Source organism: Coregonus clupeaformis, chromosome 4 (genome assembly GCF_020615455.1).
Source record: "Coregonus clupeaformis isolate EN_2021a chromosome 4, ASM2061545v1, whole genome shotgun sequence".
NCBI classification, from domain to species: domain Eukaryota; kingdom Metazoa; phylum Chordata; class Actinopteri; order Salmoniformes; family Salmonidae; genus Coregonus; species Coregonus clupeaformis.
In genome coordinates this window covers 21726410-21739650 of record NC_059195.1, presented here as the reverse complement: position 1 = coordinate 21739650, position 13241 = coordinate 21726410, and the positions used below count along the sequence as shown (strand labels likewise).

The following is a 13241-nucleotide window of genomic DNA, read 5'->3' as shown; positions in this document are numbered from 1 at the left end:
CTGCTCCCCGCACTAAGTTAGTGGTGCGTGTTCCCAGTACGGCCCAACCCGTTCCTGCTCCCCGCACCAAGCCAGTGGTGCGCGTCGCCAGCCCGGTCCGGCCTGTTCCTGCTCCCGCACCAAGCCAGTGGTGCGCGTCGCCAGCCCGGTCCGGCCTGTTCCTGCTCCCCGCACCAAGCCAGTGGTGCGCGTCGCCAGCCCGGTCCGGCCTGTTCCTGCTCCCCGCACCAAGCCAGTGGTGCGCGTCGCCAGCCCGGTCCGGCCTGTTCCTGCTCCCCGCACCAAGCCAGTGGTGCGCGTCGTCAGCCCGGTCCGGCCTGTTCCTGCTCCCCGCACCAAGCCAGGGGTGCGCGTCGTCAGCCCGGTCCGGCCCGTTCCTGCTCCCCGCACCAAGCCAGTGGTGCGCGTCGTCAGTCCGGCACAGCCCGTGCCTGTTCCAGCTGCTCCACACCGGAGCCTGAGCAATCCGCTCCACCGGTGTCCAGTCCAGCTCTGGCCAGCGGGGCCAGACCAGACCAGGGGCGCTACGGGGCGGCGAGAGAGTGGTGGTCACGCCCGGGAGCCGGATCCGCCTCTGAGGCGGAATGCCCACCCAGCCCCTACCCTCTTGAGTTTGGTTGGCGCGGTCGCAGTCCGCGCCTATGGGGGGTACTGTCACGCCCTGGCTCTGGGGACTCTTAAAAGTTGAGCCAGGGTGTGTAGTGTCTGTGTTGTGTTTTCTATGTTCAAGTTCTAGTTTGTGTATTTCTATGTTGGCCGGGGTGGTTCCCAATCAGAGGCAGCTGTGGCTCGTTGTCTCTGATTGGGAACCATACTTAGGCAGCCTGTTTTGCACAGTTCATTGTGGGATCTTGTTCTGTATAGGTTTGTGTTGGTGAACCGTTTGACTTCACGTATCGTTTTGTTGTTTTGTTGTTCATGTATTAAGTACTCATTAAAAGATGTACGCCTATCACGCTGCGCCTTGGTCCGGTTCTTACAACGATCGTGACAATGAGGTAAAGTATCTTCCCTTATGAACCATTCCTACATCAAAACTGATTATTGTAGGAACTATAGATGGGTTAGCTGACAACGTCACAAAAACAATGTGCACGCCTTAATGGGGCAGAAGTCTGTGAGTTACTGTGATTATAGATGGACAGATGGCTAGAAAAAATGGCAAGAAACTGCCATGTGGGGAATCGTGTCTCGTTTCAGCTAGTTTAATCTGGTTCTTGATACCATTTCTTGTTTTGAGGTGTTTTGACTGATTTCATGTCAATGCTTATATGCCAAAAATTCTAAGCCAACCCTGTCTGTTTTGCCCCATAGTTGCACATGCGTCGGTTTTGTTGCTAGGCAACCAACCGTCTATTGGTAGCTAAAATAGGAAATTACACTTTACTTTCTGACAATTTACCTCTTTAAATTGCAGTTCTTTGCTTCAAGTCAACTCGTGGCTGATGATCCCCCACACTTAAAGGCTCTATATTTCACATAGGTTACAACCTGGTAACAACCAATGATGTAGGCCTATATAAACCCTGGATTGCTGATGCTATATATTGGCCAATGAGAGGCTTTGAAGCCACAGGTCGGCCATATTGGCACTTCCTCCATAGGACAAAATTACATATATTTAAGTATTTTTGTTGTTGTAGTGGGGCTAGTAACATTAGTACTTTCTTTTTATGTTTAGCTCATATAATATAATTGAAAAGTGGTCGAGTAGTCGAAGAATGTGTCAATTTGTTAGTAGGTAAATGGAAGAGTGTCCTCCCCTCCTCGATAGTGTGACACTCTGGCTCCACGGACCTTGATATTTGAGCCAGGGTTGTTTAGTTTCATTGTTTGGGTGTATTTCTATGTTGGGGATTTCTGGTTGGGCATTTTCTATGTTTGGTTAATTGTTCTTGATTAGTCGTATGACTCCCAATCGGAGGTAACGAGTGTCAGCTGTCGGCTCGTTATCTCTGATTGGGAGCCATATTTATACTGTGTGAGTTCACTTTGTGTTGTGGGTTATTGTTTCTTTGTTGCTGTTAGTAGTATTCAGTATAGAACTTCACGGATCGTCATTTGTTGTTTTCTTCGTGGTTGCTTTAAGTTAATAAAGTCATCATGTTCACTCGCAACGCTGCGCATTGGTCTCCTCCTTCAGACGATCGTGACAGAATAACCCACCAAAAAAGGACCAAGCAGCGCGTCCAGGAGCAAGGGTCTGGACACAGGAGTTATGGATGCCTCCTAAGGACTTTTGGACATGGGAGGAGATTCGGGCTGGAAAGGGTCCTTGGGCACAACCGGAGGAACATCATCGCCCTCGTGAAGAGCTGGAGGCAGCTGCAGCCGAGAGGAGGTGGTCTGAGGAGGAATATCACCGCCCTCGTGAAGAGCTGGAGGCAGCTGCAGCCGAGAGGAGGTGGTATGAAGAGGAAGCGCGGAGTCGAGGCTGGAAGCCTGTGGTTACTCCCCAAAAAATTTTTTGGGGGGCACATGGCTTAGGCGCCTGGGCAGCAGGAGGCTGCCACAGGGAGAAAAGGAGAGAAGGCTATCGGATTACGGGAGCCATTGGCGAGTAGAGGGAGGGAAGTTGTTGTGGCACGGCATGAGAGACTGAAGTGTGTTCCCAGTCTGGTCCGGTCCGTTCTTGATCCCCAGTTAAGGCCAGTGGTGGGTGTTCCCGGTACGGTCCGGCCTGTTCCTACTCCACGCACCAGGTCCACGATGTGCGTCGCCAGCCGGCCTGAACTGGCCGTCTGCCCAACGGCGCCTGAACTGCCCGTCTGCCCAACGCCGTCTGAACTGCCCGTCTGCCCAACGCCGTCTGAACTGCCCGTCTGCCCAACGCCGCCTGAACTGCCCGGCTGCCCAACGCCGTCTGAACTGCCCGTCTGCCCAACGCCGTCTGAACTGCCCGTCTGCCCAACGCCGTCTGAACTGTCCGTCTGCCCAACGCCGTCTGAACTGCCCGTCTGTACTGAGCCTGCAAAGCCGCCCGTCTGCCATGAGCCTTCAGAGCCGTCCGCCAGACAGGATCAGCCAGAGCCTTCCGCCAGACAGGATCAGCCAGAGCCTTCCGCCAGACAGGATCAGCCAGAGCCTTCCGCCAGACAGGATCAGCCAGAGCCTTCCGCCAGACAGGAGCAGCCAGAGCCTTCCGCCAGACAGGAGCAGCCAGAGCCTTCCGCCAGACAGGAGCAGCCAGAGCCTTCCGTCAGACCGGATCAGCCAGAGCCTTCCGCCAGACAGGATCAGCCAGAGCCTTCCGCCAGCCATGAGCAGCCAGACCCGTCAGCCAGCCATGAGCAGCCAGATCCGTCAGCCAGCTATGAGCAGCCAGATCCGTCAGCCAGCCATGAGCAGCCAGATCCGTCCAGCCAGCCATGAGCAGCCAGATCCGTCAGCCAGCCGCGAGCAGCCAGATCCGTCAGCCAGCCATGAGCAACCAGATCCGTCAGCCAGCCATGAGCAGCCAGACCCGTCAGCCAGCCATGAGCAGCCAGACCCGTCAGCCAGCCATGAGCAGCCAGACCCGTCAGCCAGCCATGAGCAGCCAGACCCGTCAGCCAGCCATGAGCAGCCAGATCCGTCAGCCAGCCATGAGCAGCCAGATCCGTCAGCCCGCCAGGATCCGCCAGAGCCGTCCTGCCAGGATCCGCCAGAGCCGTCCAGCCAGGATCCGCCAGAGCCGTCCAGCCAGGATCCGCCAGAACCGTCTAGCCAGGATCCGCCAGAGCCGTCCAGCCAGGATCCGCCAGAGCCGTCCAGCAAGGATCCGCCAGAGCCGTCCAGCCAGGATCCGCCAGAGCCGTCCAGCCAGGATCCGCCAGAGCCGTCCAGCCAGGATCCGCCAGAGCCGTCCAGCCAGGATCCGCCAGAGCCGTCCCGCCAGGATCCGCCAGAGCCGTCCCGCCAGGATCCGCCAGAGCCGTCCCGCCAGGATCCGCCAGAGCCGTCCCGCCAGGATCCGCCAGAGCCAGCCAGCCAGGATCCGCCATCTAGTCAGGTACTGCCCCTTAGTCCGGTACTGCCCCGTAGTCCGGTGCCGCCCCTTAATCCAGTGGGGTTTAGTTGGGGGGTGGTCATGAGGAAGGGAATACGGAAGCGGATAGTGACTAAGGCGGGGTGGGGACCACGACCTGGGCCAGAGCCGCCACCAGGGACAGACGCCCACCCAGACCCTCCCCGAGACTGTAGGCTGGTGCGCCCGGAGGTCGCACCTTTAGGGGGGGGTAATGTGACACTCTGGCTCCACGGACCTTGATATTTGAGCCAGGGTTGTTTAGTTTCATTGTTTGGGTGTATTTCTATGTTGGGGATTTCTGGTTGGGCATTTTCTATGTTTGGTTAATTGTTCTTGATTAGTCGTATGACTCCCAATCGGAGGTAACGAGTGTCAGCTGTCGGCTCGTTATCTCTGATTGGGAGCCATATTTATACTGTGTGAGTTCACTTTGTGTTGTGGGTTATTGTTTCTTTGTTGCTGTTAGTAGTATTCAGTATAGAACTTCACGGATCGTCATTTGTTGTTTTCTTCGTGGTTGCTTTAAGTTAATAAAGTCATCATGTTCACTCGCAACGCTGCGCATTGGTCTCCTCCTTCAGACGATCGTGACAGATAGCCACTTTCATGGAGGATACTCTTGGCCTTTTATCAATTAGATTTTTTCACCTTCTGCATCCTCTCTCGCCTCCTTTTGAAAAAATTAAAAGTTAATTGAGGAGAGACGGCGAGGAGAGTGAACGTGGATGGAAATGCGCTTGTATGAAATGAGATGGTCCTTCTCCACATGTGTGTCATTAGGCAAATGACGTTTACAGGGGTGGATCCCAAAATAAATGTGTAAAGTGTTCAAAACAAATTAAGTTAGTTGTGCAAGATGTTTTATAGATAAAATAATAAGTAACATAGAGGGTGTGGCAGATTTCAAAACTCTTACATTTTAGTCATTTAGCAGACGCTCTTATCCAGAGTGACTTACAGTTAGTGAGTGCATACATTTTCATAATGGCCCCCCGTGGGAATCGAACCCACAACCCTGGCGTTGCAAGCGCCATGCTCTACCAACTGAGCTACACGGGGCCTCTTCTGTGGTGATACACATGAGTATCCTCGATGAAAGGTGGATATCGAGGAGGAGAGGACACTTGTTTGCCTACTAGCGAATTGACACACTGCTCGACCACTTATTGGTTTCCCCAAACCATCAAAGGAGAAAAGTCCCATGTGTATCCTAACAAAAGAGTTTTGAAATCTGCCACACCACCTTGAACCTTGAATCAGCTTTTGTTTTGTCAGAGGACAAAAACATGCACATGTTTAAAAACAATATGCTCCTTAATGTTTTATCTATACAATGTCTTGCACAACTAACAATTTGTTTTGAGCACTTTACACATTTATTTTGGGATCCACCCCTGTGTAAACGTCATTTGCCTAGTGATGCGTGAGTGGAGAAGGACCGTCTCATTTCAAGCAAGCCATTTCTATCCACCTTCACGCTCCTCGCCGACTCTCCTCGATTAACTTTAACCTTTTGCAAAAGGAGGCGAGAGAGGATGGAGGAGAGAGGACGCAAGAGGTGAGCAAATCTAATTGATAGAAGGCCAATGTGACAGACAAGACCGAATGTGCTAGCCTGACGACTCAAACTAAACTATTCTGCTGCTCTGTCGTTCGCTAAATAGTGTTTTTTCTCGTCCGTGGGCGTGGCGTAGCGTTTGGCCGGAGCAAGGAGTCTGGGTAGCCAGGCAACAAATGTGCAGCATTCATGCATCTGATTTGAAACAGCGGCGTGCAACCGGACCACTGCCCGTGCAGCTCGGTTAACGGGAGGAGAAAACGGACAGTACCCTAACCGAAAACAATGAAGACGGGCACATTTCCTAGGTAAGGCTTTGTTAGCTACCTACAGGATTTGCAGGCAGTTGCTCTTTACGCTTCAGAGCACTTTGTGCTAATAGCCCGCCGTTAGATACAGTGTAACGACGAGCAGTCACTGGGCAGAAGGAGATGTGGCTACAATGAGATTCAGCCAGCGATTTTTTTATTTTTGGGGGATGAATATATCAATAAAACAATTCGGGAAGAATATTCCATAGTAAATGAGGAGCATGAACTGTTTACATTAATGGTTTAATCTTTGCACAGTCAGAATGATGAAAGAACCATAGCCTAGCCTACTGCACCCTTATACTATTTTATCCTATCATCATCACTAGCCTACTCCTTGATACATTTAGAAGCTTACAATAACCTAGTTGGGATCATACAACAACCTAGCTGTACCTCATGCGGCAACATTGTAGCCAAGCCACACACGTAAACGACAGCCTACTTTGTAGGGAATCATTATGGTAATATTTGCCTGTTCACATCAGTCCAACTGCATTATGCCTTCCTGTGTTTTACGCATTTCTTTGTTTTACGCAGTAGCACGTGAAATGAGAAACTCGGGAAATGAGACAATCATCTGCTGTTAAATGTGCACTGTTAGACCACAAGTTCCACAAACTAACCACAGTTCCATTTGTGTATGTATGTTGTGAAACCCTGTCTGTGGCATAAGAAGAACGTTTGATTGTGGAGGACCTTGTGTCCATGTGAGTTTGGAGGTGTCCTGTCCTCCATCCAACTACGAACAGATAAAAGGAAGAGAGATAAGAGAGAACGGATGGAGGTGTAGAGGCAGGGTCAAATCTGCAATAGCAAAGTTTACAAAGTGTCTTCCTTCACATACTTCTGCCTGCACACCTCTTATTCTTAAAACTGGTAGTAGTACTAGTATCCCAAACCACAAGTTAATTTATTTGTCCCTGGTTAACTAATACATCTCCTCTACGGGTGACTCGGTCAATTACATTGAACACAGCGGCCATCAGTCCTTTGGCAGGCTGTTGGTGGCAGCTCATGCTGCCCTGTGAACCACGCTGTCTGCGCCAGGAGATGTCTGATTAAGACCATTTAGATCGCATCATTATTGACTTAAGCAGCTGTTTGAAACCAACCCAACAGTGTTATGGTCCAAATAGCCTTTGCATTAGACAAATTGAACGAAAACGCCGGTAATCACGCCATTTGAGAGAAATTATAAGAAACAGAAAGGACACAAGTGCCAAGGATGAAGAATCTTGGCAATTAACCCGATAAGCTAGGTAACAGTTGGGGTTTGGGAGTGAGTGTAGTCTATGAAGTGGTCAGATTCTTTGTTTCTTTGTCTGGGATCTACAGATGGGTCTAGGTTTGCCTCAGAATAGTGAGGTCTTTTTATTCCATCGCCTAATAAATTAAAACCAAGATTCATCTGAGGAAAAGGGGAGGAGGAAAGAGAGAAACACACCTTTTGTGTAAGATATTCAGCAGCATACACCAATCTACATTTGTATCAACCTACAGTCCTTGAATAAACAACATTTCAAATGTGATGTTTGATGGATACAAACACAGTAAGTGGTATAAAACCCCCAAACCAAAAAAAAGTGTGAGTCACATTCTCACTGACTTCTGAAATCATGTCCTTTTGCAGCATGGGGAAGGTGAACCAAAGAGGGCTTTCACAACTGATTTTTGAGGGCACTCTGCTACCTCGTGGCGGCAGTGTGTTCTTTGTAGTTGTAACCGGTGTGAAATGGCTAGCTAGTTAGCGGTGCGCACTAGTAGCGTTTCAATCGGTGATGTCACTCGCTCTGAGACCTTGAAGTAGTTGTTTCCCTTGCTCTGCAAGGGCCGCGGCTTTTGTGGAGCGACGGGTAACGGTGCTTCGAGGGTGACTGTAGTCGATGTGTGCAGAGGGTCCCTGGTTCAAGCCCAGGTAGGGGCGAGGAGAGGGACGGAAGCAACACTGTTACATAGTGATAGGGTAAAAAAATTGATACAGTTGAGTATTATTATTATTGACGATATTATATCTATACTCGTTTTCTCATGGCTCTCTCTTGTCTCGCTGCAGCTGACATAACAATGTTCTATATGTTTGGAACATTGAATCACAATTAAATCGCAGTATCGGAACGCAGTACATATAGAATCGTGATACATATAGAATCGCAATACAAATCATATCGGCTCCTAAAGTGCTTACTTTAATAATGTTTACATACTGTTTTACCTAATTTATATGTATATACTGTATTCTAGTCGTGGCTTATCCAATATAGCTACTTCTGTACACACCTTTTCTATTCATATACTATCCATACTGACTATACACACCATTCACATACAGTACATATATATTTATATTCCTGCAATTTTATCCCATTTTGCCATGGGGTTTTGTACTGTGTATTTAAATACTGTATTCTCGACAAAGCTCATTCTATTATTTCTTCTGCTGTACATTGCATGTTAGTAACACTGTTTATACACACCACATATTTATTTATACACTGGATTCTTGACATGGCTCACTCTAATATATCTACTGCTGTACATATTCTTAGTATATCTTGTGTAAATTCATCCGGTGTATATACCTATAGATTGCATTTGGATTACTGTTACAGTGCTATTTGACTGAATTTGATTAATTACGACATTTCAAGATATTTTTGGGGTATAATTATTTGTGTACTTGTCTGACATTTTACTGCATTGTTAGGAGCTAGTAACATAAGCATTTCGTTGCACCTGCTATAACATCTGCTAAACTGTGTACGCTACCAATAAACATTGATTTGATTTAAGTATCATGATAATATTGTACAGCGAGGTCCCTGGCAATTCCAAGCCCTAGTTCTTGTGCAGCTGGACAGTTTATGGTTGAACAAATCAAATCAAATTGTATTTGTCACATGCGCCGAATACAACAGATGTAGACCTTACCGTGAAATGCTTACTTAACCAACAATGCAGTTCAAGAAATAGAGTAACACAATAAAATAACAATAACAAGGCTATATACAGGGGGTACCAGTACCGAGTCAATGTGCGGTGGTACAGGTTTGTCGAGGTAATTTGTACATTTGTAAAGTGACTGCATAGATAATAAACAGCGAGGAGCAGCAGGGTAAAAACAAAGGGGGGGGTCAATGTAAATAGTCCGGGTGCCATTTTATTAATTGTTCAGCAGTCTTATGGCTTGGGGGTAGAAGCTGTTAAGGAGCCTTTTGGACCTAGACTTGGCGCTCCGGTACTGCTTGCCGTGCGGTAGCAGAGAGAACAGTCTATGACTTGGGTGACTGGAGTCTTTGACAATTTTTTGGGCCTTCCTCTGACACTGCCTAGTATATAGGTCCTGGATGGCAGGAAGCTTGGCCCCAGTGATGTACTGGGCTGTACGCACTACCCTCTGGGGGCGTGTTCGGCCCTCCTTTTCCTGTAGTCCACGATTATCTCCTCTGTCTTGCTCAAGTTGAGGGAGAGATTGTTGTCCTGACACCACACTCGTTGTCGGTGATCAGGCCTACCACCGTTGTCATCAGCAAACTTAATGATGGTGTTGGAGTCGTGCTTGGCCATGCAGTTGTGGGTAAACAGGGAGTACAGGAGGGGACTAAGCACGCACCCATGAGGGGCTCCCATGTTGAGGATCAGCGTGGCAAATGTGTTGTTGCCTACCCTTACCACCTGTGGACGGCCCGTAAGGAAGTCCAGGATCCAGTTGCAGAGGGAGGTGTTTAGTCCCAGGGTCCTTAGCTTAGTGATGAGCTTTGTGGGCACTATGGTGTTGAACGCTGAGTTGTAGTCAATGAACAGCATTCTCACATAGGTGTTCCTTTTGTCCAGGTGGGAAAGGGCAGTGTGGAGTGCGATTTGACATTGCATCATCTGTGGATCTGTTGGGGCGTTATGCAAATTGGAGAGGGTCTAGTGTTTCCGGGATGATGGTGTTGATGTGAGCCATGACCAGCCTTTCAAAGCACTTCATGGCTACAGGTTACCTTTGCTTTCTTGGGCACAGGGACTATGGTGGTCTGCTTGAAACATGTAGGTGTTACAGACTTGGTCAGGGAGAGGTTGAAAATGTCAGTGAAGACACTTGCCAGTTGGTCCGCGCATGCTCTGAGTACACGTCCTGATAATCTGTCTGGCACCGCGGCCTTGTGAATGTTGACCTGTCTACGGAGAGCGTCATCACACAGTTGTCCAGAACAGCTGGTGCTCTCATGCATGCTTCAGTGTTGCTTGCCTCGAAGCAAGCATAAAAGGCATTTGGCCCGTCTGGTAAGCTCGCGTCACTGGGCAGCTCGCAGCTGGGTTTCTCTTTTGTAGTCCGTAATAGTTTGCAAGCCCTGCCACATCTGACGAGCGTCAGATCCGGTATAGTAGGATTCAATCTTAGTCCTGTATTGACGCTTTGCCTGTTTGATGGTTCGTTTGAGGGGATAGCAGGATTTCTTATAAGCGTCTGGATTAGTGTCCCGCTCCTTGAAAGCAGCACCTCTAGCCTTTAGCTCGGTGCGGATGTTGCCTGTATTCCATGGCTTCTGGTTGGGATATGTACGTACGGTCACTGTGGGGACGACGTCGTCGATGCACTTATTGATGAAGCCGGTGACTGAGGTGGTATACTCCTCAATGCCATTGGATGAATCCTATAACATATTCCAGTCTCTGCAAGCAAAACAGTCCTGTAGTGTAGCATCCGCGTCATCTGACCACTTTCGTATTGAGCGAGTCACTGGTACTTCCTGCTTTAGTTTTTGCTTGTAAGCAGGAATCAGGAGGATATAATTATGGTCAGATTTGCCAAATGGAGGGCGAGGGAGAGCTTTGTATGCATCTCTGTGTGTGTGGAGTAAAGGTGGTCTAGAGTTTTTTTTCCTCTGGTTGCACATGTGACATGCTGGTAGAAATTAGGTAAAACGGATTTAAGTTTGTCTGCCACTAGGAGTGCCGCTTCTGGATGAGTATTTTCTTGTTTGCTTATGGCCTAATATGGCTTGTTGAGTGTGGTCTTAGTGCCAGCATCGGTTTGTGGTGGTAAATAGACGGCTACAAAAAATATACAGTTGAAGTCGGAAGTTTACATACACTTAGGTTGGAGTCATTAAAACTCGTTTTTCAACATCTCCACAAATTTCTTGTTAACAAACTATAGTTTTGGCAAGTCGGTTAGGACATCTACTTTGTGCATGACACAAGTAATTTTTCCAACAATTGTTTACAGACAGATTATTTCACTTATAATTCACTGTATCACAATTCCAGTGGGTCAGAAGTTTACACACACTAAGTTGACTGTGTCTTTAAATAGCTTGGAAAATTCCAGAAAATGATGTTATGGCTTTAGAAGCTTCTGATAGGCTAATTGACATCATTTGAGTCAATTGGAGGTGTACCTGTGGATGTATTTCAAGGCCTACCTTCAAACTCAGTGCCTCTTTGCTTGACATCATGGGAAAATCAAAAGAAACCAGCCAAGACCTCAGATAAAAAATTGTAGACCTCTACAAGTCTGGTACATCCTTGGGAGCAATTTCCAAATGCCTGAAGGTACCACGTTCATCTGTACAAACAATAGTACACAAGTTTAAACACCATGGGACCACACAGCCATCATAGATTTTGATGTCAGTTCATGCTGCAAGAGCTCTGATAGCTTGGATAACCTCCTCCGGAAGTTATCGTAATTACTGTGTAAGTCTATGGAAGGGGGTGAGAACCATGTGCCTCCTAGATTTTGTATTGAAGTCAATGTACCCAGAGGAGGACAGAAGCTAGCTGTCCTCTGGCTACACAATGGTGCTAACCTACAGAGTGCTGTTGAGGCTACTGTAGACCTTAATTGAAAAACAGTGTGTTTTAATAAATAATTTGGTGACGTGAATATATTTAGTATAGTTGTATCGAAAAAATTATAACTTTTTTTGTTTCACCATTTTTATTTTTATGAAATTCAATGAGGATGGTCCTCCCCTTCCTCCTCTGAGGAGCCCCCACTGCTCACAATCCACCCCCTTTTTCTCCCTGGTATAACTACAGAAGGACACTCTTAGCTCATGTCCTCTGATATTCAGAGCAGCACAGCACATCACAGTACAGTACCATATAATTATTCTTCCCTCCCCACTCTGCCTCTGTCTCATCCCCTGTCATATGGAAAGCAGGATAATATAGTCACAACATAGCCATGGTACAGTAGAAAGGGAAGAATTGGCTATGTTGTCTAAAGATTTAAACAAGTACATGGGCAGAGAAATCTGTCCTTTAATTGAGGGTTATGGGTTGATTAAGAACAGTGGTTATATGAGCCCAGCCTTCAAAGGAGGAGAGCTGCAGTCATCAAGACCAGCTGTGGCCCCGCGTACTGTCTGGGCGTCTGTGTCTGTCTGTGAGAGGAGAGGAAGAGGACAGGAGGGGCCATGAGAAACGTGGGAGGGATAGACAGTAATAAAAGGTTATAAACACCCTGTGAAGTCAAATGGAGGCTTTAGTGGGATAATCGTTTAGCTGTTGTCTTTCTCTCAGGTGACAGGAGGAGTAGGTTTGTTTTGCAGTGTGGTATACTGTTTCAGTAACAGTTTGGGCCATGTAACATGAGCTGAAAAAAAACTAATTTTCAAGATGCACCTAGATGGCAGAGAGAGGTCAAGCTGTCCGAAGAGTGGTCGAGTTCTGTGGCCGTAGTTTAGTGAAACCAGACTCCCTAGTATAGTCTGCTAGGCCTAACGCTAGGACTGTGACGATACCAGTATGAAATCCTGAAGCAGCCCGCACTCTTTGGTCCTTAAAAAACCTGCTGTTTGTAAAATATTTTGTTCTATAGCTTGAAAATAAGTGTGACTATGGATGACAACAATGATGTTTGTTTCCACTTTGTTTTGTTTCCTTGCCATGAAACTAACGAGTATCACAATACTGGTATCGTCCCAGCCCTACCTAACACGTGAAAGCCTGTGATGTAGGGGTGTGAACGTTTCAATTATGTTGGGATCCTTAACGTTAACTTTGCAGTTATCACAAAGCCGAATTTTCCGTGTTATAGCCTAACTAGACTGTATGGCCATAAAGGCCTGGGGAAAGTTGTGTAATTTAAATTAAACCAGAGAGGAAGAGGCAAACTTTAGGCTACTTTGCGAGACATGCTAGACAATTAAGACATTGCGAGATGCAGATTACCAGGTTCTGCCTGCCCCTGCTCTCTCGCCCTCACGCTGGCCTGCTTGCTCTTTCTCTTTGCTAATGAGGAGAGTGTGTGTTCAGTCTTCGGTCTGTTGTGTGTAGAATATCCTAGCTTAGGCTATTCATGAGACGATGTCGGCGGAATACAGAGGTATCTTCGGGCCAGTCTTGCGAGCACAGGGTAGGCTAC

The 13241-nt window shown here is 47.7% G+C and overlaps 1 protein-coding gene across 2 annotated transcripts in view; it reads left to right on the top strand.

The window, feature by feature from the left end:
- Positions 1–5476: 5476 nt before the first annotated feature.
- The window catches only part of LOC121554222 (beta-galactoside alpha-2,6-sialyltransferase 2-like), a 55600-nt gene continuing 47835 nt past the window's right edge, over positions 5477–13241 (top strand). For both annotated transcript variants that reach the window (XM_041867709.2, XM_041867703.2), the window contains exon 1: positions 5477–5875. The gene's annotated coding sequence lies outside the window, so the exon portion shown is untranslated. The remainder of the gene's footprint in view (positions 5876–13241) is intronic.